We start from the raw sequence: 23,966 nt of genomic DNA on the forward strand, positions 1-23,966 counted from the left end.
CCCAATCTGTTGGTTGCCGTTTTGTCCTAACCACAGTGTCCTTTGCCTTACAGAAGCTTTGCAGTTTTATGAGATCCCATTTGTCGATTCTTGATCTTAGAGCATAAGCCATTGGTGTTTTGTTCAGGAAATTTTTTCCAGTGCCCATGTGTTCCAGATGCTTCCCTAGTTTTTCTTCTATTAGTTTGAGTGTGTCTGGTTTAATGTGGAGGTCCTTGATCCACTTGGACTTCAGCTTTGTACAGGGTGATAAGGATGGATCGATCTGCATTCTTCTACATGTTGCCCTCCAGTTGAACCAGCACCATTTGCTGAAAATGCTATCTTTTTTCCATTGGATGGTTTTGGCTCCTTTGTCAAAAATCAAGTGACCATAGGTGTGTGGGTTCATTTCTGGGTCTTCAATTCTATTCCATTGGTCTATCTGTCTGTCTCTGTACCAATACCATGCAGTTTTTATCACTATTGCTCTGTAATACTGCTTGAGTTCAGGGATAGTGATTCCCCCTGAAGTCCTTTTATTGTTGAGGATAGCTTTAGCTATCCTGGGTTTTTTGTTATTCCAGATGAATTTGCAAATTGTTCTGTCTAACTCTTTGAAGAATTGGATTGGTATTTTGATGGGGATTGCATTGAATCTGTAGATTGCTTTTGGTAAAATGGCCATTTTTACTATATTAATCCTGCCAATCCATGAGCATGGGAGATCTTTCCATCTTCTGAGGTTCTTCAATTTCTTTCCTCAGTGTCTTGAAGTTCTTATTGTACAGATCTTTTACTTGCTTGGTTAAAGTCACACCGAGGTACTTTATATTATTTGGGTCTATTATGAAGGGTGTCGTTTCCCTAATTTCTTTCTCGGCTTGTTTCTCTTTTGTATAGAGGAAGGCAACTGATTTATTTGAGTTAATTTTATACCCAGCCACTTTGCTGAAGTTGTTTATCAGCTTTAGTAGTTCTCTGGTGGAACTTTTGGGATCACTTAAATATACTATCATGTCATCTGCAAATAGTGATATTTTGACCTCTTCTTTTCCGATCTGTATCCCCTTGATCTCCTTTTGTTGTCTGATTGCTCTGGCTAGAACTTCAAGAACTATATTGAATAAGTAGGGAGAGAGTGGGCAGCCTTGTCTAGTCCCTGATTTTAGTGGGATTGCTTCAAGTTTCTCTCCATTTAGTTTAATGTTAGCAACTGGTTTGCTGTATATGGCTTTTACTATGTTTAGGTATGGGCCTTGAATTCCTATTCTTTCCAGGACTTTTATCATGAAGGGGTGTTGAATTTTGTCAAATGCTTTCTCAGCATCTAATGAAATGATCATGTGGTTCTGTTCTTTCAGTTTGTTTATATGATGGATTACGTTGATGGTTTTCCGTATATTAAACCATCCCTGCATGCCTGGGATGAAGCCTACTTGATCATGGTGGATGATTGTTTTGATGCGCTCTTGAATTCGGTTTGCCAGAATTTTATTGAGTATTTTTGCGTCGATATTCATAACGGAAATTGGTCTGAAGTTCTCTTTCTTTGTTGGGTCATTGTGTGGTTTAGGTATAAGAGTAATTGTGGCTTCGTAGAAGGAATTCGGTAGGGCTCCATCTGTTTCAATTTTGTGGAATAGTTTGGATAATATTGGTATGAGGTCTTCTATGAAGGTTTGATAGAATTCTGCACTAAACCCGTCTGGACCTGGGCTCTTTTTGGTTGGGAGACCTTTAATGACTGCTTCTATTTCCTTAGGAGTTATGGGATTGTTTAACTGGTTTATCTGTTCCTGATTTAACTTCGATACCTGGTATCTGTCTAGGAATTTGTCCATTTCCTGAAGATTTTCAAGTTTTGTTGAATATAGGTTTTTATAGTAAGATCTGATGATTTTTTAATTTCCTCTGAATCTGTAGTTATGTCTCCCTTTTCATTTCTGATTTTGTTAATTTGGACGCACTCTCTGTGTCCTCTCGTTAGTCTGGCTAAGTGTTTATCTATCTTGTTGATTTTCTCAAAGAACCAACTTTTGGTTCTGTTGATTCTTTCTATGGTCCTTTTTGTTTCTACTTGGTTGATTTCAGCTCTGAGTTTGATTATTTCCTGCCTTCTACTCCTCCTGGGTGTATTTGCTTCTTTTTGTTCTAGAGCTCTTAGGTGTGCTGTCAAGCTGCTGACATATGCTCTTTCCTGTTTCTTTCTGCAGGCACTCAGCGCTATGAGTTTTCCTCTTAGCACAGCTTTCATTGTTTCCCATAAGTTTGAGTATGTTGTACCTTCATTTTCATTAAATTCTAAAAAGTTTTTAATTTCTTTCTTTATTTCTTCCTTGACCAGGTTATCATTGAGTAGAGCATTGTTCAATTTCCACGTATATGTGGGCATTCTTCCCTTATTGTTATTGAAGACCAGTTTTAGGCCGTTGTGGTCCGATAGGACGCATGGGATTATTTCTATCTTTCTGTACCTGTTGAGGCCCGTTTTCTGACCAATTATATGGTCAATTTTGGAGAAAGTACCATGAGGAGCTGAGAAGAAGGTATATCCTTTTGCTTTAGGATAGAATGTTCTATAAATATCCGTTAAGTCCATTTGGCTCATGACTTCTCTTAGTCTGTCTACATCTCTGTTTAATTTCTGTTTCCATGCTCTGTCCATTGATGAGAGTGGGGTGTTGAAATCTCCCACTATTATTGTGTGAGGTGCAATGTGTGTTTTGAGCTTTAGTAAGGTTTCTTTTACATATGTAGGTGCCCTTGTATTTGGGGCATAGATATTTAGGATTGAGAGTTCATCTTGGTGGATTTTTCCTTTGATGAATATAAAGTGTCCTTCCTTATCTTTTTTGATGACTTTTAGTTGAAAATTGATTTTATTTGATATTAGAATGGCTACTCCAGCTTGCTTCTTCTGACCATTTGCTTGGAAAGTTGTTTTCCAGCCTTTCACTCCGAGGTAGTGTCTCTCTTTGTCTCTGAGGTGTGTTTCCTGTAGGCAGCAGAATGCAGGGTCCTCATTGCGTATCCAGTTTGTTAATCTATGTCTTTTTATTGGGGAGTTGAGGCCATTGATATTGAGAGATATTAAGGAATAGTGATTATTGCTTCCCGTTATATTCATATTTGGATGTGAGGTTATGTTTCTGTGCTTTCATTCTCTTTGTTTTGTTGCCAAGATGATTAGTTTCTGGCTTCTTCTAGGGTATAGCTTGCCTCCTTATGTTGGGCTTTACCATTTATTATCCTTTGTAGTGCTGGATTTGTAGAAAGATATTGTATAAATTTGGTTTTGTCATGGAATATCTTGGTTTCTCCATCAATGTTAATTGAGAGTTTTGCTGGATACAGTAACCTGGGCTGGCATTTGTGTTCTGTTAGGGTCTGTATGACATCAGTCCAGGATCTTCTGGCCTTCATAGTTTCTGGCGAGAAGTCTGGTGTGATTCTGATAGGTCTGCCTTTATATGTTACTTGACCTTTTTCCCTTACTGCTTTTAATATTCTTTCTTTATTTTGTGCGTTTGGTGTTTTGACAATTATGTGACGGGAGGTGTTTCTTTTCTAGTCCAATCTATTTGGAGTTCTGTAGGCTTCTTGTATGTCTATGGGTATCTCTTTTTTTAGGTTAGGGAAGTTTTCTTCTATGATTTTGTTGAAGATATTTACTGGTCCTTTGAGCTGGGAGTCTTCACTCTCTTCTGTACCTATTATCCTTAGGTTTGATCTTCTCATTGAGTCCTGGATTTCCTGTATGTTTTGGACCAGTAGCTTTTTCCGCTTTACATTATCTTTGACAGTTGAGTCAATGATTTCTATGGAATCTTCTGCTCCTGAGATTCTCTCTTCCATCTCTTGTATTCTGTTGGTGAAGCTTGTATCTACAGCTCCTTGTCTCTTCTTTTGGTTTTCTATATCCAGGGTTGTTTCCATGTGTTCTTTCTTGATTGCTTCTATTTCCATTTTTAATTCCTTCAACTGTTTGATTGTATTTTCCTGGAATTCTTTCAGGGATTTTTGTGTCTCCTCTCTATGGGCTTCTACTTGTTTATTTATGTTTTCCTGGAATTCTTTCAGGCATTTTTGCGATTCCTCTCTGTAGGCTTCTACTTGTTCTCTAAGGGAGTTCTTCACGTCTTTCTTGAAGTCCTCCAGCATCATGATCAAAAATGATTTCGAAACTAGATCTTGCTTTTCTGGTGTGTTTGGATATTCCATGTTTGTTTTGATGGGAGAATTGGGCTCCGATGGTGCCATGTAGTCTTGGTTTCTGTTGCTTGGTTTCCTGCGCTTGCCTCTCGCCATCAGATTATCTCTAGTGTTACTTTTTTCTGCTATTTCTGACAGTGGCTAGACTGTCCTATAAGCCTGTGTGTCAGGAGTGCTGTAGACCTGTTTTCCTCTCTTCAGTCAGTTATGGGTACAGAGTGTTCTGCTTTCGGGCATGTAGTTTTTCCTCTCTATAGGTCTTCAGCTGTTCCTGTGGGCCTGTGTCTTGAGTTCACCAGGCTGCTTTCTTGCAGCAGAAAATTTGGTCTTCCCTGTGGTCCCGAAGCTCAAGTTCGCTCGTGGGGTGCTGCCCACGGGCTCTCTGCAGCGGCAGCAACCAGGAAGACCTGTGCCGCCGTTTCCGGGAGCTTCAGTGCACCAGGGTTCCAGATGGTCTTTGGCTTTTTCCTCTGGTGTCCGAGATGTGTGTGCAGAGAGCAGTCTCTTCTGGTTTCCCAGGCTTGTCTGCCTCTCTGAGGGTTTAGCTCTCCCTCCCATGGGATTTGGGTGCAGAGAACTGTTTATCCGGTCTGTTTCCTTCAGGTTCAGGTGGTGTCTCAGGCACAGGGGTCCTGCCGCTCCTGGGCCCTCCCCCACGGGAGCCCAGAGGTCTTATACAGTTTCCTCTTGGGCCAGGGATGTGGGCAGGGGTGAGCAGTGTTGGTGGTCTCTTCTGCTCTGCAGCCTCAGGAGTGCCCAACTGACCAGGCGGTTGGGTCTCTCTCTCTCACAGGGTCTGGGAGCAGAGAGCTGCTGCGGGTCGGGATCAGGACTCTTTTTTAAAAAAAATGTTGGCAGTGCTTGGAAAACACAGTTAGTTCTGTAGTGAGATGATTAACTAGTGCAAAAGTGCCCTGAAGAGCCTTCATAATAAATCCAGGAAGAAAAGACATAAGTTATGCTAGAAAATCTTTTTAATAATCATAAATGAAATCACAGGTAAATGTAAAAGCCAATCCTAGTCTTATCAGGGAAGGGTTAGATTAGCATAAATTTAATGCACTTCCAATTAAAATAGCACATGGATTTTTGCTTGCACAAGATGATCTTATAATTTATGTCGAGCCATAAATTCTGGCAAGTAGTGAAGAACATTGAGAGAATATGCTCTAAAGTGGCTGTAATCAGCTTGGTAGAGTAGTGCTATGTAGAATAGGAAAAATAAATCAATAGGAATGGACATGTTGCAGAATAATTAAGAGTGAAATTTACGATATATTATAAATAGTCTACTGTTTATTGTAAACAAATAATATTCAGGATGAACACAGTGGTTATGCCATTCAAAGACCTGGAGGAGAAGTGTTAGAGAACACTCCTTTTTCCTATGTTTATTTAAAGGTAAATTCTAAGTGTTTTAAATTTAAATAATAGAAAAAATAATATCTTAATAGAAAACATGGGGAACTATATCTAAAGTATGGAAGTTACCAAGGATGACTTCCTAATTGAAAGTAAAACATTAAATAAGTTAAAGTGAATTTTTTGGAATAGAAAAAGAATGATAACAAGACAGTATTTACTTTGCAGACAAATGACACAACCAAATAGCTTCCACTTGGCAGTGAAACAAACAGATAAAAAAACAAAACAAACAAAGGAAAAACAAAACAACAATAATAAAAAAACTACTTGTAGAAGCTTAGTAATAAAATTGACTTGATTTTGATAAGAGACCTAGGTTAAATAAATGTAAAGTTTTAGAAATAAATAACTGTGTTTCTAATAGTGTTATATTTGACAACGGATCTCATCAATATGTTCCTTTCTGTGAGAACAGAGAATCAGGGTAGTGTAAGGAGGCAGTTGTGGAATACTCAACAACAGTGTTTTCTCACTCATTATGTGTTTGTATTGGTATTTGAGAAACCCAAGTTTTGCTTTTCAGAAATACTTAGAGACTACTAACCAACATAAAAACTTGGATGCTAGGTTACAGACACATAGGGTACAACTTTTCTTTTTGTTCTGTTTTGGAGCTCATATGTGAAGCGTGGGCTAACAACAAAAATAATATAGAGGACTTAGAAACCAAGGTACAGTAAAGATATTAAAGTCTCTTGTAGGTTCACAGTTCTCCTCTCTGGGTAATTTAGAGCTATTGTAGGTTTTTGTTTCAGTGAATACCATGGGTTGCCCAGTTTGGCAAGACTATTCTTGATGCTTTTAGGATAAAGACATGTGCAAGGAGAAGAGCCACACTTTGTCCGTCTTCAGAGCCTACTGCAGTTGCCTATATAAGTGGTAACGTTGACTAGAGTGGTAGCAACGAAGCAGGAGAGAAGTGTGCTTGCCCTGGTTAACTTGGGTATACTTCAGGAACCATGGAAAGAGCAGATGAAGCTAACTCAGTTTTCACCACTGCCATGAGAGAGGAAATGGTAGAGTTCTGCTCTGGATTAGAAGAGAAATTGGAATATCATGGCAGTCAATAAACCTGAAGAGAGTTGATTCATAAAGTATTATATTTAATGTATTATTAGCTGTTTATCCAGCTGGCATGATCAAATGAACAGTTTAATGCGTGGATAGGCAATACTTACTGGAAGATCATCAGTGGTATCCAGAGAGTAGGAAAAAAGTGAGACAACAAAAAAGTACCATCAAAAAACCAATTCAAATTGGACATCCCACTGTTATCACAACTACCTTTGGTAAAATGTTCAGGAGTGTTGAATGTAGATGATTTGATGCACAAACAGTTCAGTTAAAATGCATTAAGGTAGACATATTAATTATTAATAAATTCCATACAGAGGACTACTTGGTCTTTTGAATAATTAAGGGCTACTGCAGGGCATATGATTCCTTTTAGAGCCAAACATAGTCCTACCATTACATTTTTGGTATTTCTCCAAAGTCAGTATATTAATAATTTTTGTGATAACAAAATTCTTGCATACATTTAATATGTAGATGGTTCTCATATGCTTCCTATATGTACCTCATTTACCACACAGGAACTATTATAGATTTCATATTTTTGGGTCATATGATAATTCAGAGGTTCAGGGGACACTTGGAACCATTTTGAGAATTTAAGACGATACAATTTTAATAAGGTTCTGAAATGTGGAAGATACAATGTTTTCAGTGGGGAATGCTGGGGATGATGAAGTTTCTTTTTCGTTGTCTTCCCTTCCCTCATGATAGGTGGACTACTTTTCTCTTTCAGGCATAAAAAATAGATAGGCTCCTTTCCCTCTGGGTCCACAGCATCTTTAGACTAATGGCTTTGCAACTCTACAAAAAAATGCTCTCTTGGCTACCAAGTACAGCTCCTAGTTGGGGATTTTTGAGATTTCCAGGACAATACTGTGATTGGATGAACTCTGATTTCTGAGACTTGAGGTGTCTTGTATCAGGTACACAGTGAAATGGCCTTTGTGTTTGAGCCAAACTTCTTGAAGTAAATGGAAATAGTATTTGCATTCTCAAAGTGTGGCCTAAAAGTTTCTCTTTCATTCAACTATTCTTATTAATAACTATTAACTAAAATGATAAGATGGTTATATTACATTTTTTTTCTGCAAACTAGAATGCACATGTTTTGATTTGCTTCAATTTTGTTTTTGTTTTTCCATCATGAGGAGTGCTTGAGATAGTGCAAAATCCAAGAGAAGATTTTTCTCCTCAGTAAATCTTAATAGGGGCTCAAGAAATTGCTCAACAGTTAAGAGGCAGTTAAGCTGTTCAGAGAACCCAGGTTTGATTCCTAGCACCCATATGGCAACTTACAAGGATTTATAACTCCAGTTTGAAAGGATCTGGTGCCCTTTTCTTACCTTTATAAACACTGCCCACACATAATATACAGGCATATGTCCAGTAATATACATATACACATTAAAAGAAAAACAAAAAATCTTTAAAAAATGTAAAAGAAATCTTAATATTCCATGGTTGTATAAGGGCATAGCATGCACAAAGCCCTAGGTTTAATTCTCAACACTTGTACAAGCAGGTGTTTTTAACAGTTAGAGGTAGGAGGGTCCAAAGTTAAGGGCCATTTTTTTTGGTTTTGTTTTTCTTTTCTTTCCTTGTTTTAAACAATAAAATAAAATAAAGCTAACAAATTGGAATATAACAAAACAAACAGAAGAAAAGGGGTTCCAGAAAACTCAGAAGAAATACAGATGCAGACTCTATATTCATACACTCACTCAGGAATCACATAAAAACTGCAAGTTATCATTTATACATAAAGGACTTATAGGACGAAAAGAGAAAAAATAAAAATGAAAATAAAACTCAAGTAAAATTGAAAAAAGAAAAAGACAAGAAAAATGACATGATAGCTTTCAAAGATGTTGCATTTCTTTACCGTTGGCCATCTACTGCTGGATGTACAGCCTGCCTTTCAGAATACTTTGTTTCCCCCAGAAAATCTCCAAAACCTACAGTTTCATTTGCAAGTGGTTATCAATTGAAGGTCATTTGTGCTAAGGATGCGAGCATGTGTCCTATGTTCCTCTCAACTATAGGACACTGTGTAATAATTATTAGATCCTGTGCAGGCTGCCTCCATTTTTGTGAGCTCGTAAATGCATTGATCTTGTGGATTTGGAAACCTTGTTTTCTTGGTTTCCTCCATCCCAACTGGGTCTTTCATGCTTTCCACCTCTTTTTCCACAGGGTTTCTTGAGCCCTGAGAGGAGGGATTTAATGGAAACATTCAACCTGACACTGACTCTTTCAATGTCTCTCATTCTTGCCATAAGGTCCAGACCTTATGCTGGTTTCTGTATTTGTTCCCATCTGATGTAGGTGAACTCACCTCTGGTCAGGGATGAATAAAGCACTGATCTGTAAGTATGGAAGAATCATTTTAGCAGTAATTTTATTGCTACATTTTGTTTTGTTTTAGAATAGTGGTATGTGCTTCTACTTTAGGTCACTGGACTATCTAGTCTCAAGTTCTTCATCAACCAAGCTGGTCCAAGTATGTGTTCTATCTTGTGGGGTAAGCCTTAATTCAAATCAGATATTGTTTGGTTACTCTGACAGGCTTTGATCCACCATTGTACTAGCATATCTTGCATGAAAGGCATCATTTTCGATCTAAGAGTTTATTGCTGAGTTGGTTTTTAAGTTTCTCCTTTCATAACATGCAGAGTACCATCCTGTACCAAAGATGTTAGAACATAGAAGTGAACATTTATGTAGGTACCACCTAGGCTTGTCCATGTTCAATGGGGTTGTGTAAGCATGTTCTTCAGCATTGGGGTCAACAACTCAATTAGATATAAACCAATCATGGTACTGGAAGCTTCATGTGGTGATAATAATTATCCAGTTGGGGCCCTGTCTTCCGGCTATTTGGCAGTTTCATTTAGATTACTTTCATGGTTGTATATATTTTCAGGAGCTTCTATTTTATTAGGATTCCATACTACTCCTCAATTGGCCTTTAACTTTACCTGTCTCTCCCATATTCCCTCCCTTATCCTGCTCTTACCACTCCCCTTCTCAGTCTAGCCCCCTACCAATACCATCCATAAGTATTCTATTTTCTTTCCTAGTGAAATATTTGTCATCCCTTCCTCCTTACCCTATACCTAACATCTCTCTGTCTTTCTGGGTCTTGATTACCTTGTTCAGGATGATTTTTTGTTTCAGTTCCATTCATTACTCTGTGAATTTCATTCTTAGTAAAGGTTGGAGAATATTTCATTTTGTAGCATAACACACTTTTTTAAATCTATGTTTCTGTTGAGATGCATCTAATCTGCTTTCAGTTTCTGGCTATTCTGTAAGGAATGAGGTTGAGCAAGCGTCTCTCTGGTAGGATAAAACCAAACAAAGATAGAGCTGGACCTTAAGGTAAATAGATTCTCATCTTCCTAAAGCATGAGTTGAGAGAAAGATGTTTTCTGCAGACCATTTTCTTTCTTTCTTTCTTTCTTTCATTTTTATATATTTGTATTTATTTTATTTTTTACATACAATATAATCCCAACTACAGTTTCCACTCCCTCCACTCCTCCTACCTCTCTCCTCCCACCTCCCCTAGATCCACTCCCCCTCCATTTCCTCTTCAGCAAAAGCAGGTCTCCAAGAGAAGACACCCAAACAGGACAAAACAAGAAACCAAAAGACAAGGCAAAAGCCTTCGTGTTGAGACTGGACAAAGCATATTTTTCGACAAGTTCTCTCACTGAACACAGAGCTTAAGGATTCCAGCAAGCCTCAGGGATGCCCTGTCTCTACCTCTCCAGAGATGGGATTTTTGTATGCTACTGTGCATAGTTTTTAAATGTGAGTATGGGTAAACTCCTCTCTGAGCCACCTTCCCAAGACCTAGTTTCTCTGTGTAGCCCTGGTTGTTCTAGAACTTACTGTGTAGACTAGGCTACCTTGAACTCAGAGATCCACCTGTCTTTGCCTCTCAAGTACTGAGATCAAAGGCATGGACCCTCACTGCCTGGTGTCAATCTTTTCTTTCTTCATTATTAAATAGAAATTTTTTCTTGTTTGTGAATGAACTCTTACTGCCTGGCTGTTAGTTCTCTTGGTTTTGGACTGAATATCTAAGTTCCCAACTGAAGGCCCTCCACGGGTAATGCTTGGCCTTTGTCCTGGGGGATGTGAGCTGGTGGGTTATAGACTTAGTTTGTTCTGTATAATTATGTCAATCCTTATTGTGCAGAAGTATACCTTGCTCTTTTCCTGCTCATAATTGAGTGTAGGAACTTAGACTTCTGCTGCAAGGCTTGTCCTGCAGACCATTTTCAAAAGGAATGTGAGTTCAAAGACATGAGATGCTTTTCCAAAAACAAACAAAGTAGAAAAACAACGCTATGATCAGAGTACATCATATGTGTTATGGTAGTGCAATAACGGACAATAAGTGGTAATAAAATGAAGAAATAATGAAGGGACAAGAGAAAAAGAGTCCTGATCTTTATATGCTTTATCATGATTTAGGGAAAGTTGAAAATTAGAGAATTTCAAGACCAATGTTTCTGGACCTACTTTGTGACATGAACTGTAAATATTTTCCTCTCCCCTGAAGACAGTGCTAGTCTGTCAATCTTGGTGATGACTTTACACATGCTTAAGATTTGCAATGAAGTTCTTTAGAAAGCTATTGCAATACTAGACCAGATAAATCCTGACCTATAGAAAACCTTCCTTATTTTCATTCTGAAATTTTAGAGGGAAAAGAGATTTTAATTCATCTAGTCTGTCAGAACAAAAAGAAGATGAATTTAGCATGAACATAAGAGATTTGTACTGCGTTGTAAAAATAGTTAACATTTACCTGAAGGTCCAGCTATACCACTCTTGGGCATATACCCAAAAGTTGCCCCACCATGCCACAGGGGCACGTGTTCCACTATGTTTATAGCAGCCTTATTTGTGATAGCCAGATGCTGAAAACAACACAGATGTCCCATGACAGAAGGATGGATACAGAAAATGTGGCACATTTACACAATAGAATACTACTCAACTATTAAGAATGAGGACATCATGAGTGTTGCAGGTAATGAATGGAACTAAAAAATATCATGCTGAGTGAGCTAATGGACACCCAAAAGAATATTCAAGGTGTGTACTCACCAATAGGTTGATATTAGCTTTAAAAGTACATCATTCCTAGGAAATGATCCACAGAACTCAAGAAGGCTAAGACACTGAAGGGCCCAAGTGAGGATACCTCGATCCCACTTGGGAAGGAGAAGAAAGGAATCACAAGACGGGGAAGGGAGGGACCTGGGTGAGAAAGGGGACACGGAGGGAAACATGATCACGTATTGGGGCAGAATAGGACTGAAGCCCTGAGGGCCAGCAGTAAGAACAGAAACAGGCAACCTCGGGAGGTGGGAGGTGGAATGTGGGAGATGGGGGCGGGGCCCTCTAGAATATTCCAGAGACTTGGGAAGTGAGAGACTTTCAGGACTCAAAGTGAGGGACCTTAGACGAAATGCCTTACAGTGGGGAGAGGGAACTTGTAGAGTTCACCGCCAGTAAAATGACAGGGCATCAAGTGAGGGATGGAGTTGCCATTCCACAGTCAAAAACTCTGACCCATAATTGATCCTGTCGATAGAACTGCAGGAACAAAAATAGGGAAGAGCCTGAGGAAAAGGAAGCCCAAACTGGGCAACAGGTCCAAACTGGGATCCCGCTCAAGGGGAAGCCCCAAGGCCTGACATTATTACTGACGCTATGGTATGCTTACACACAGAGGCCTAGCATGACTGCCCTCCAAAAGGCCCAAGAAGCAGCTAAAACGGTCAGATGTAGATATTTACACCCAACCAATGGACAGAAACTGGTGACCCCTGTGGTTGAATTAGGAAAAAGCTGGAAGAAGCTGAGTAGGATGACTCTATAGGACGACCAGAATTCCCAACTAACCTAGGCCTATGGGATATCTCAGACACCAACCTTGCAGCATACACCAATTGATATGAAGCGCCCAACACCTATACAAAAGAGGACTGCTGGGTCTGGACTCAGTCAGAAAAGCGCCTAACTCTCAAGAGACTTGATGCCCCAGGGAGTGGGGAGATCTGATGGAGTGGGAGGGGGGCATCCTCTTTGAAACTGGGGTCGCAGGAAGGTACGGGATGTGGAACAGTTGAAGGGTGGACTGGGAAGGGGATAAAGTTTGGACTGTAAAATAAGATTAAAGAATAAAAACGGTCAACAGCAAGTTTGGATGCAGTATATGAGTCTACAAAGCTACAGGAAATTTTTACTCTCTCTCTTTTCCTACAGCCTTGTCTTTGGTCTATATGATCTTCTTTCCTCCCTCAAACCATTTTCTATTTGACATGTAACATTCAGAAAAATAAATGGAAACAGCAATAACAAAGAAACAACAACAACAACAACAACAACGAAGTGTATTACAGTGGGCCTGTTATACAAACTTCTCTAAACAGCATAATATTCACAGAGTATTTACAAAATAATTTTGTCACATCTGTGCTCTTGTTTTCCCTGGACAGTAGTTGGACCTAGATTAAGCCTGGGGTATTAAAAAATCTAAAGCTTTGTTTTTAGTTCTTTGAGTTTGTTTCATCAAAATCTGTACAAAAGACTCTAGATTATCTTTTTCAAACGCAACAGTCGATGCTACCAATAGTCTTAAACAGCTTTGAACTCTGCTTCCTACAGGAAAGACTAGTCAGGCAAGATAGTTTCATGAGTATAGCAGTAGCACAAATGATATGAGGACCTTCTGCGGCACAATTCCTTGTGGCTGGGGAGAGAGGACATCTCACTCTAAATAAGAACGAATGATAGAACAATTAAGGATGCCACCAAAGTCTTAATTGGTCAATGAGTTTTATGGGACTATGGTTGAGAGGTTACTTACAGGAACAAAAGTGACTCAGAGACAGCTATATCACCAGAAACCAACTCCAGGATAGGTGATAGTTCATAAAAACAACAAACAAAAACCACCCCCACAAAACTAGAAACCTGAAGTGCATGGTGCAACTTTCATGGAAACTTGTCAGGTTGGAGGATATGTTTTCTGGGTACATCGGTAAGGCTGAACTTCCTCTAGGTAACAAAGATAGTCTGAAAGTGTCCCTCCATCCACAGTCTTCTTTGCTCAAATAAGCTTGGGTGGGAGGAGCCCAGTATGCCTGGTCAGCTTCATGGACTTTCCAAAGAATTTGAGTTTTTTGCTTTCTTTTTGAAAAAGAACTTTCTGGAAGAATAGAATGTTCCTCCTCACTCTGTAGAATATCCCACACACTAATAAACTTCCTTGTACAATGACACATTTTATTTTAGAGGAAACTGCTGTAGAATAGGGGCTAATCAACCACTTTTGAGTTATACTTAAAGTTTGCTTCAAAGGTTGGAAACACAGGCCTGCCTAGAACCTATAGCTTAGGAATGCATAGATGCCAATTCACTATTAATTAATAACTATTCATCAGTTCTTAAACTCACAAGTCTCTCCATGAAACCTAGAATATGTAATGGGATAGGGAGGGGAGCTAGAGAACCAGAGATCAGGATGAACTTGTGTGAAACCATTCAACTTGAACATCACAGGACCTTTGCCCTTGATGACTCATAACACTTGTGGCTGCCTGGCAAGGCTTGCATAACATCAAGTCAGACAGTATTCTAGTTTGGAGAGGGAAGAGAGAGGGTCATAAGTGCCCACTTGTAGATGGGGAGGTACTGACGAATTACACAGAGAGTTAGTTTTCTTTAGGGGTGTGGCCTAATAAAAAGCTCCAGTGAATAATGCTCCATCAAGCATGTATAGGCAGCACAAATTGAATATCATTCATGTAGAGCAAAATGGGACAGTAAGTCGGGAGTAGGGTGAGGGTCTGGGAGGTTAAAGAAAGAAGGAGTTAAAGAGAGAAGCTAAGACTGAATATGATCAATACACATTGCATGCATGTATGAAATTCTCAAAGAATTAATAAAAATATTTCATTTAAAAACATTGTTTCCAGCTACATGATAATTTTCTGCACACCATTTGCCCCAAAACTGATTAAAAATATTCCTTCTTTTGAAGTTCAGGATTTATTATAAATCTGGCAATCTTCATAAAACCTTTAAATGTCAAGAGATTTAGAAGCAAATGGCACAGTACTCTTTTCAGTGGGGGAATGAAGTCTATGGTACAAAATTTCGACTCAGCTCTTGTATTGGTGCTGCAGATGTCTCAGTGGTGGAAGGGATGTATGGCTCCACCACTGTTCCCTGTACCACAGTGACCTCACAGGGTGTACTGTATATTATCTCTTCCTTGCAGCTTCCCTGTACAGTGCTCATATTCATGTGAATCCAGATATGCAGGCAGTGGGTCTATTGAAATGCCAGCCACAGTTTAATGCATCCACAAAGAATAGCTGTCTTCCTGCAACTTAATATTTCTAATGTTGGTACCAAGTTAAATGGCATCGCATTTATTTCCAGGAAAATAGTATCAGTCACCTATCTTTCAGTGTTTTACGATTCAGAGATAACATATTTCCTTCTAACTATGAAGAAGTCCTTTCTGATTCCACCTTAATTATTAGACAGGTAATTTTCCATTCAAGTCACCCTGGTTTCACTGCAGCATATCTGACCTTTTGCATACACGTTTCCCTGTCAAAAACTTCTGAGTTGTCTCCTTCAGAAGATGTAGCACTCTGTCTTATACTTTCAGTGGGAAAGAGACTCCTGAAAGATTTAATGTTAGGCTGAGAGAAACGAAAATGCCCTCCCAAGTTTTGTTTGTAAAGATGAAAAGATTTTACCCAAATCCTCACTTTCTGCCTGTGGATGGAGGGATAATCAGGCATTTCCAGGGCCCGTCTCTTCTTCTGTTATCTGTATTTTGCCTTATTAAGGAGCACAGTCTGAATGGCCTGATTTTCTGTGTACAGAAGCGGCAGCTCTGGAGATTACTTAGGCAGACGTGGGTGCAGGGTTTGTTATCTGTTCCTGACTTTGTCATACTTTCTGTGTTGCTTTCCTCGCTTTGCTCCTTAATCTCCAGGCTTTCATTGTTTATAACTTAGCTAACTTCTTTGGACCTTGCATAACTACCACATAACCAAGAGTTTGACTCCAGCATCCCCGTGACAAACATTCCATTTGAATGTCTTACCTAATTACAAAATAATGGTGTTGTAGAGCAGAGAGGTTAGGGGTTCTGTGTACTGAGGAAATGGCCTCACTTCTGTAGCTGAAATGAAACTGTACTTGATATCTGTGGAAGACGTTGGTCAGCTGATGGATGGCTCTCTACCATTCCCTTTAGTCATGCCTACTTTCTATCAGAAGTCTGTCAGCATGGTGTTTTCAGAAATAGAATAAAATAGGTTGACATCTGGCATAAATAAATACCCCAATGTGAAGTACAAATTTAGATTCTTCTGAATTTAAAATCTTCTTGATTTTTCCACTAAAAGGACATAGTCTACAGGAAGCATAGCATGTGATTAAAAAAATTCGAAGATAGGAAATTACATACGAAGCACAAAGTCATCCTGTTGATGAGCAAGGATGAACTCTGCATATCATTTTTTTTTACACAGGCTATTCCAAAATTATCTTTTTAAAATCAGTACACTTTTCTGAGATGTTTACAATTTTGGTTAATCTAAAGCATGCAGCTTCTGTGACTGGTGAGGTTGTATACTCGGCTTTAACCACTGTTTCTGTTTACCTTCTGTTGCTGTGATACAAGGAAGGTTTGCATCAAAAGCAACATGAGCCAGAGGGTTTCAGTCTATACTTCCAAATCAGAACTCACCATTCAGAGAAGTCAAGGCAGGAACTTGAAGTAGAAACCAGACGGTATTGTCATCTGCTTGTTCATGCCCTGGACATCTCACTTTCTCAGGTTTGTACTTAGCTAATATCTTTTAAATTATTTACTTTAATTTTTGTTTATTCACTTTACAGCCCTCTCACTGTTACTTCTCCCACAATCCATCCCCCATTTCTCTAGTCCCCTTCTTTTATTTTGAGCAAATGGATACCCCCTGGGTATCTCCCACTTGGGCATTTCACATCTCTGCAAAACTAGATACTTCCTCTCCCACTGAGGCCAGACACAACAGCCCATTAGCTGACATTTTTATACAGGCCAGGGTCAAGGACTTTATGTAGTGCGTACAGTCATCTGGGTTCTCTCACATCAATTAGCAAACAATGGCCTGTAGTCCATTCTGATCTAAGAAATTCCTCAACTGATGTTTTCTCTTCTTAGGTGACTTTATTTATTTATTTATTTGTTTGTTGGTTTAATGTTTTTATTAATCTTTCCATTCGTTGACATCTCAAATGATATCCCACTTCCTGGTTACCCCCTCCACAAACCAGCATCAGCATAAAGGTTGACCCCACCGTAGGTGCTGAATATATCTTTGCTAAATGAATTATTATACAATTATTGTGTTAGGCAAAACTGTTAATTGCTTGGGATTATATAAATGATGCTAATGAGCAGATCAGATGCCAACAGAGGACACAAGAAGGTGAAACAATTTTCCTCTTGTTTTAGAAATAGGTTTGCAAATGATTTGAAGTATTGATTTTTAAGAAATGCCAATTTGGCACTCTGGGGATTTTTCTCCCTTAAATACTCTAAACTCCTACAGTCTCTCGGTGTGACCTTTTTCACTCTCCTGAAATTGTTCAGCTAAATTTTCAAGCGGCCTCTAGGTGGTCAAATCCAGCATTTTCTCAAATTGTAGGATATTTCCTTTTTTTTTTAAAATACCATTTGATACCTTTGCCCTTCTGTTCTTTAAAAATTTTCCAATGGAATTTCACTGATATTTACTAGGAAATTTCTCAGAGCCAGGGTACTGTTCTATTGTTTGATAACCCATTATATAGGCGGACAAAAGTGTGCATTGTCACTAAAGTAATCTGACAGAGGAAACACTATGCTTCAGGGGTGCAGCCGGAACTTATTTTGTGGTATTGTGTTGATAACAACATAGTGAAGATGTTTTTTCCCGACTACTTCTGTAAATCTTAGCTTGGTTGGTTGATTCAGGTTCCACTTCTTTATTTCCGGAAGAAGATTACAGCCACAGAACACAGAGTGGTCTCTCATTCTATCCTCTCTTCAAACCCAGCAACCTTTATCCCATCCCACAGATTGTGAGATAAAATATAGTCTTAGTATGTTTTCTAATAATAAAGGTGCTTACTTGCTTTGCCTCCAGAGCTTAGGCGAATGTTTTCAAATATTTCAAAGGCTGAATACAGTTTTTGCTTTTTTAAACCACATTTTAAAAAACATCACTTTTTGAACTATTAATACAAATCCAACATTTCTGCCATTCCTTTCTCCTGTTGAACCCTGTTAAAGTCAATTACACAGAGTAATGGGGGCCCTAAAGTTTCTTCAGTCATGCCCCTACCCCATGCCCTTGCAGTGTGTTCTGCTGTTTTCGCTTGCTTGGATTTGAATGATGTTTCCTTGTTAATTTTGCAAATATGTGTGAGTTTTTATTTTTAACTCTTGGAATGAGAGAGGAAGAACCTAGACACACACAATCTGATTCTCAACAGTGGGTAGCATTATGACGTTCCAATAGAAAGAGAACATAATTCTAAAGTATACTTAGAAATATTAAAAATTAGTGACTAATGTGCATATATCAAAATAAAACAGTGTAGTATAGTAGTTGAACTTTGGGTGTCTAATTAGCTTTTCCTATATTCTGTTTTTATTGCTATGGCTGAAATATCTGAGTTTGAAGATTTAGTCCCTTAGGCAGGAAGTGTATGCCGAAGCAGAGGAGTAGGCATCATGATGGTCAGGTACCAGAACACACCAGGAAGAAGCTTAGCAATGTGCCCTCCAAGAATGCATGCCCAATGACCTCCTTTCAGACCATGTTCACCTTTCACAGGCTCTACACCTCCCAAGGACTTGTTAAGAGTTTGAATACAGTAACAAGTCAGCATATTTAACCTTGTTTGGATTACTTTTCTTGTCATTTAATCATCTTTGTAAAGAATCTCAAAAATACACCTAAATCTCAGCTTTATAAATTGCTTAAGCGTACCTTAGCCATTAAACTATTTATTTTTTCCTCTACATAGTGGGCTTAACTCTAGGGTTTTGTACATGGATTATATGTATAGGCAAGTGCTTCAGTGTTGAACTATAGCCAAAGTCATTTTCTGTTTTATTCTATTGAGTATATAAAACATTTTTTATTTCATTATGTAGCATATTTTCCCTTTTCCACCTTACTCCTGAAATGCCCTCCAATTCCAGCAATTTCTCCCAGTATTTTTTCTCTCTTCATCAATCTGATTCCCTCCTGTTTTGCACCCCACCTGCTTCCAATCCAACCACAAAATCTAATGTCTTTCTCGTTCCCACAGAGAGTCATGCATTCCCCTTGTAAGTTCTCCTTTTTATTTATCCTCTCTAAGTCTGTGACCTGTAGCACGATAGTCTTTTGCTTCTACTTATAAGCGAGTACATATAAGTACATTGTCTTACTGAGTTTGGGTTACTTCACTCAGGATGATTTTTTTCTAGTTCCATTCATTTGCTTGAACGTTTTATGATGTTGTTTTTAACAGCTGACTAATACTCCATTGGGTAAAAATGTATCACATTTTCTTATGTGTTCTTTGACTAAGGAACATCTATGTTGCTGACAGATTCTGGTTATTATGAATAAAGCTGATATGGACATAATTGAGCCATTGCCCTTGTGATAGGATAAAGTTTCCTTTGTTTATATATCCAAAAGTGGTATTGGTGGGTCTTGAGGTAGATTGATTTTCTGGGAAACCATCATGTTAATTTCCAAAGTGACTGTAGGTGTTGGCACTCACATCATCAAGGGAGGCATGTTCACTTTGCTCCACACCCTCACCTGCACGAGCTGCCACTTGTGTTTCTGATTTTCGCCCTTCTGACGGGATTTGAGATGGAAAGTCAAGATATTTTGATTTGCATTTTCCTGGGGGCTGAGGAGGTTGAACGTCTCTTTCAGTGTTCCTCAGTTGTTTGAGATTCTTGTGTTGAGAATTTGCCTCTTGGATCTGTACCAGCCTGCTATGTTTTTATAGATACATTTATTTTTATGTGTGTGCATGTTCATGTGTGTTCAGTTGAGTTCCAGTGCTCACTGATGACAAAGAAGGCATTAAATCCTAAGAACTGGAGTTACAGAGAGATGTGAACTTTCTTTTTTTTTTTTCATCTTTATTAACTTGGGTCTTTCTTATTTACATTTCGATTGTTAGTCCCTTTCCCGGTTTCCGGGCCAACATCCCCCTAGCCCTTCCCCCCCCTTCTATATGGTTGTTCCCCTCGCCATCCTCCCCCCATTACCACCCTCCCCCCAACAATCACGTTCACTGGGGGTTCAGTCTTGGCAGCACCAAGGGCTTCCCCTTCCATTGGTGCTCTTACTAGGCTATTCATTGCTACCTATGAGGTCAGAGTCCAGGGTCAGTCCATGTATAGTCTTTGGGTAGTGGCTTAGTCCCTGGAAGCTCTGGTTGCTTGGCATTGTTGTACATATGGGGTCTCAAGCCCCTTCAAGCTCTTTCAGTCCTTTCTCTGAGTCCTTCAATGGGGGTCCCGTTCTCAGTTCAGTGGTTTGCTGCTGGCGTTCGCCTCTGTATTTGCTGTATTCTGGCTGTGTCTCTCAGGAGAGATCTACATCCGGTTCCTAACGGCCTTCGCTTCTTTGCTTCATCCATCTTATCTAGTTTGGTGGCTGTATGTGTATGGGCCACATGTGAACTTTCTTATGAAGGTTATGTAGGTACTAGTAATCAACTCTGGCTTGAATTATCCTGTTTGTATTTCATTTGATGGCAATACCTATTAATCATTAGAAACTATGATATTGAATGTCACAGAGAAGTTTCCATATTTTCCTTCTGAATGCCTTCTTATTTCAAGGAATCCAGCATTGACTTTTGGGAACACTGCTTTAAAATACTCAAGAGTGGTATAGATAGAAGGGACATATTTCCTTGGTCTAAAGTGAAGTCAAGCCTGAGAACTCAGACTTTTTTTTTACCAAACATAAAGTTCATTTCAAAAGAATACAATCATTTTTAAGTTAAAGAAACTCCAAATACTAATTTAAAGAAATGATGCTCTGGCTTAATTTCTTGAACCCTGACTAGAAGAGAGTTAAGTACATGGACAAGTGTCAAAATTAGTAGAGTCTTATATATCTGTGTTTTTATCTCTCTTTCTCACTTGCTCAGCCTATAATTTCTCTGTCTCTGTCTCTGTCTCTCTGTCTCTCTGCCTATACTATCTATCATCTGTCTTTCTATTTATCTGTCTATCTGTCTGTATCTGCCTCTCTCCATTTATTTATATATTATTATCTGTCATCAATCATCTATGAATTTTGTATGTTTTATACACATATTATGCATATAATTATATCCATGTTTACCATATTATATATCATCTTATATAGCAATAGAGATATATTTACTTAAACTACAACACATGTAATAGATTCACAAACAAGTCTCATGCCAGTTTAATGATCTATTCAGTGTCTCCTGTGATTGGGGCAATTACAGAGCCAAGAATTGCATTTTGATGCTGTGGCCATTTCTCCTTGAATCATTGTTTTTTATATTTACCTGTTCTCTAACTATGAAAACAATACTTTGGTCACCATCTTTCCTTAATGCATTTGACACATGAAAGATAGATCATACCAATTGTAGGTGATCAATAAATGGATTACACTTTAGATTCTCTTGTTCTTCTGGAATGAGCTTAGAACACAAACAGAAACTTTCTTCCTCTCAGATTTATACCTATCTGAGCCAGTTTCATCACTATCTTCTCCTTTAATAATTGCATAATAGTGGAATTAATGATTTACTCAATGAAAAATAGGAGAAAATACATTGTCTATTATTTCCACTTTTAATTTTACTCCAGATTTATAGCTGAGAGTGAAGTTTAGTCTTGCCCTGGTGTTAATTTCAGTTTGTACTCAAGTAAACTTGACTGTTTAAACATCGATGCTTTTCTCAATTTTTCATCTTTGGGGCCTTGAGAATTCATTTGGCCTTCAAAGTCAATAGGGACTTGGATGAATTCCTAACCATGGATCATTGGATATCACCCAACATTGTTCTGTTCTTCTATAGTTAATAAAGAAATGAACATAGAGCATTAAGTAATTGTGGCCAAGAAAAACTGATGCTCAGAATTTTTTCTTTTCAGTCTGTTCTCTGAATGCTTTCCAAAAGGCCCACATTTATTTAGAATAAACCATTTCTGGTTTGTCCATTTATTTCTACTTTCTTTTATTGAAAATATTTTTTTCATACCATATTTTTTGTGTATGTTTTTCCCTTGCCATACTCCTTCTGGTTCCTCCCTACTACATTTGAATTCACATCTAATGAATAAAAGTAAAAAAAATCAAGATCAAACAATTTGGAGTATGACAAAACAACCAAGCAAGAGAAAAAAAGCCAAAGAAAAAGCAAAAGACATGCATATACATGCAGAGACACACATGTTTGCACACTCAAGAATCCCATAAAAACCTCTAACTTTAAGCCATAATAGATACAGAAAATAACTGTAAAGTAGAGAAAATAACCAACCAACCAACCAACCAACCAAAACAAACAACAAACTGCCATGACTTAACCTTCTGGGACACAGAATTTCCAAAGCCGCTGTTGAGTTCATTTTGTAGTGAATGTTTACGGCTGCATGTAGAGCATACTCTCAAGAGTGGTTTGTTTCCCTAATGAGACTTCCTTGGAGAAAACTAATTTTCATTTGCAAGTGGCTATCAACTGGAGATAGCTTCTGGGTTAGGGATATGGACATATGTCCAGAGTTCCTTTCAGTTCTAGGACCCTTTCAGGTGCAGACCTGTGAGGGCCCTATGCATGCTGCCTCAATCTCTGTGAGTTTCTGTGTGTCCCAAACTTTTGTGATCTCCCTAGGAATGGGAAATAGAATGGTCGAAGGAGGTTTTATAAATGGTACCTTAAAATACTGATTTGTCACTGACATGCCTTTTCTAAGTGTTTTCAAATGTTAGGCATGAACTTAAACTTCTTGTGTCAGGGGCTAGGTAGGTGCCTCAGTGGTTAAAAGTATGAACAGTTCTTGCAAAATGCATCTGAGTTCAGTTCTCAGCATCCTTATGGGGCAACTTATAAGACCTGCAACTCTAGTTCCAGGGGCTCTCACAGTCTCCTTTGTGCCAGTCCCTGCACTGACATGTACACACAGATATACCTGTATTATTTATACAAATAAAAAGAAAAAAGAAATCTTTAAAACAATTGTTAGGCTGGAGAAAGAGATCCCTAAAAAGTATTTGAGGTAATGTTTCAGGGAGGGTCTAGAATTTCAGACCCTCCAATGGATAATACCCTAAAACCACAGTCATAGAATCTTAGCTAAGGAGACTCTATAACACAACAAGCAAGCATCCACACATTATTTTTATTAAATGTATCCCATTAAGGTTGACAAACTATTGACAGGTTGTATGCATCTTGTCGTGTTCATGGAAAGTAAACCAGAATTCCTGAGGAATGAAATGTTCTGATGGCGCCAGCCAGAAACAATTGTTGAGTATGTATTTTACCAAGATGAGAAAAGCTGGAGCATAACACTTTTGTAAAAGTATGCATGTTTTTAAAAAGGCTCTTTATGTGCTCTCTCAGGAAATCAAGCTTTCCAATACTCATTTTTATAGGGTTTATGGTACTAAAATTATTATACTAAGGTTCTAGAGTAACAAGACAACTAACTTTTCAGATCCTTTGTTTTTAAATTAGTTGCCTTCCTGGTATGAACACTGTACACAGTAGGCCCTTTGAAGGTTTGTTTTGAGAGTGATATTCATATCCAGTAAGCACAGTAGTCTTTTTTAAAGTTCTTTTTTCATTTTCTGTGAAGAATAAAACAAAGGAAACAAAGACACCAAAACCAATAAAAACAAAACAAAACAACAACAACAACAAAAACCCTCCACACAAAGCCTTCTCTTTTCAGTTCAAATTGAAAAGCCCAAACAGCTTTTAAATGACCAAGAAGGGAATTTTTAACCATGTTTTATTTGGAAGAGACAGAGCAGATTTCAGATGGGAACAGTTTTCAAGCTAATTCCTTTTCAGCTCACAGATTCTTTTCGTGGGGTTAAGGAACTAGTTTAATTCTGCACAGTAGACGGTTTGTGGTAGTGTCCTGCATAACAGGCCAGGTTGCTACTGTAGTG

This window comes from Rattus norvegicus, chromosome 10, assembly GCF_021556685.1.
Source record: "Rattus norvegicus strain SHRSP/BbbUtx chromosome 10, alternate assembly SHRSP_T2T, whole genome shotgun sequence".
Lineage (NCBI taxonomy): Eukaryota > Metazoa > Chordata > Mammalia > Rodentia > Muridae > Rattus > Rattus norvegicus.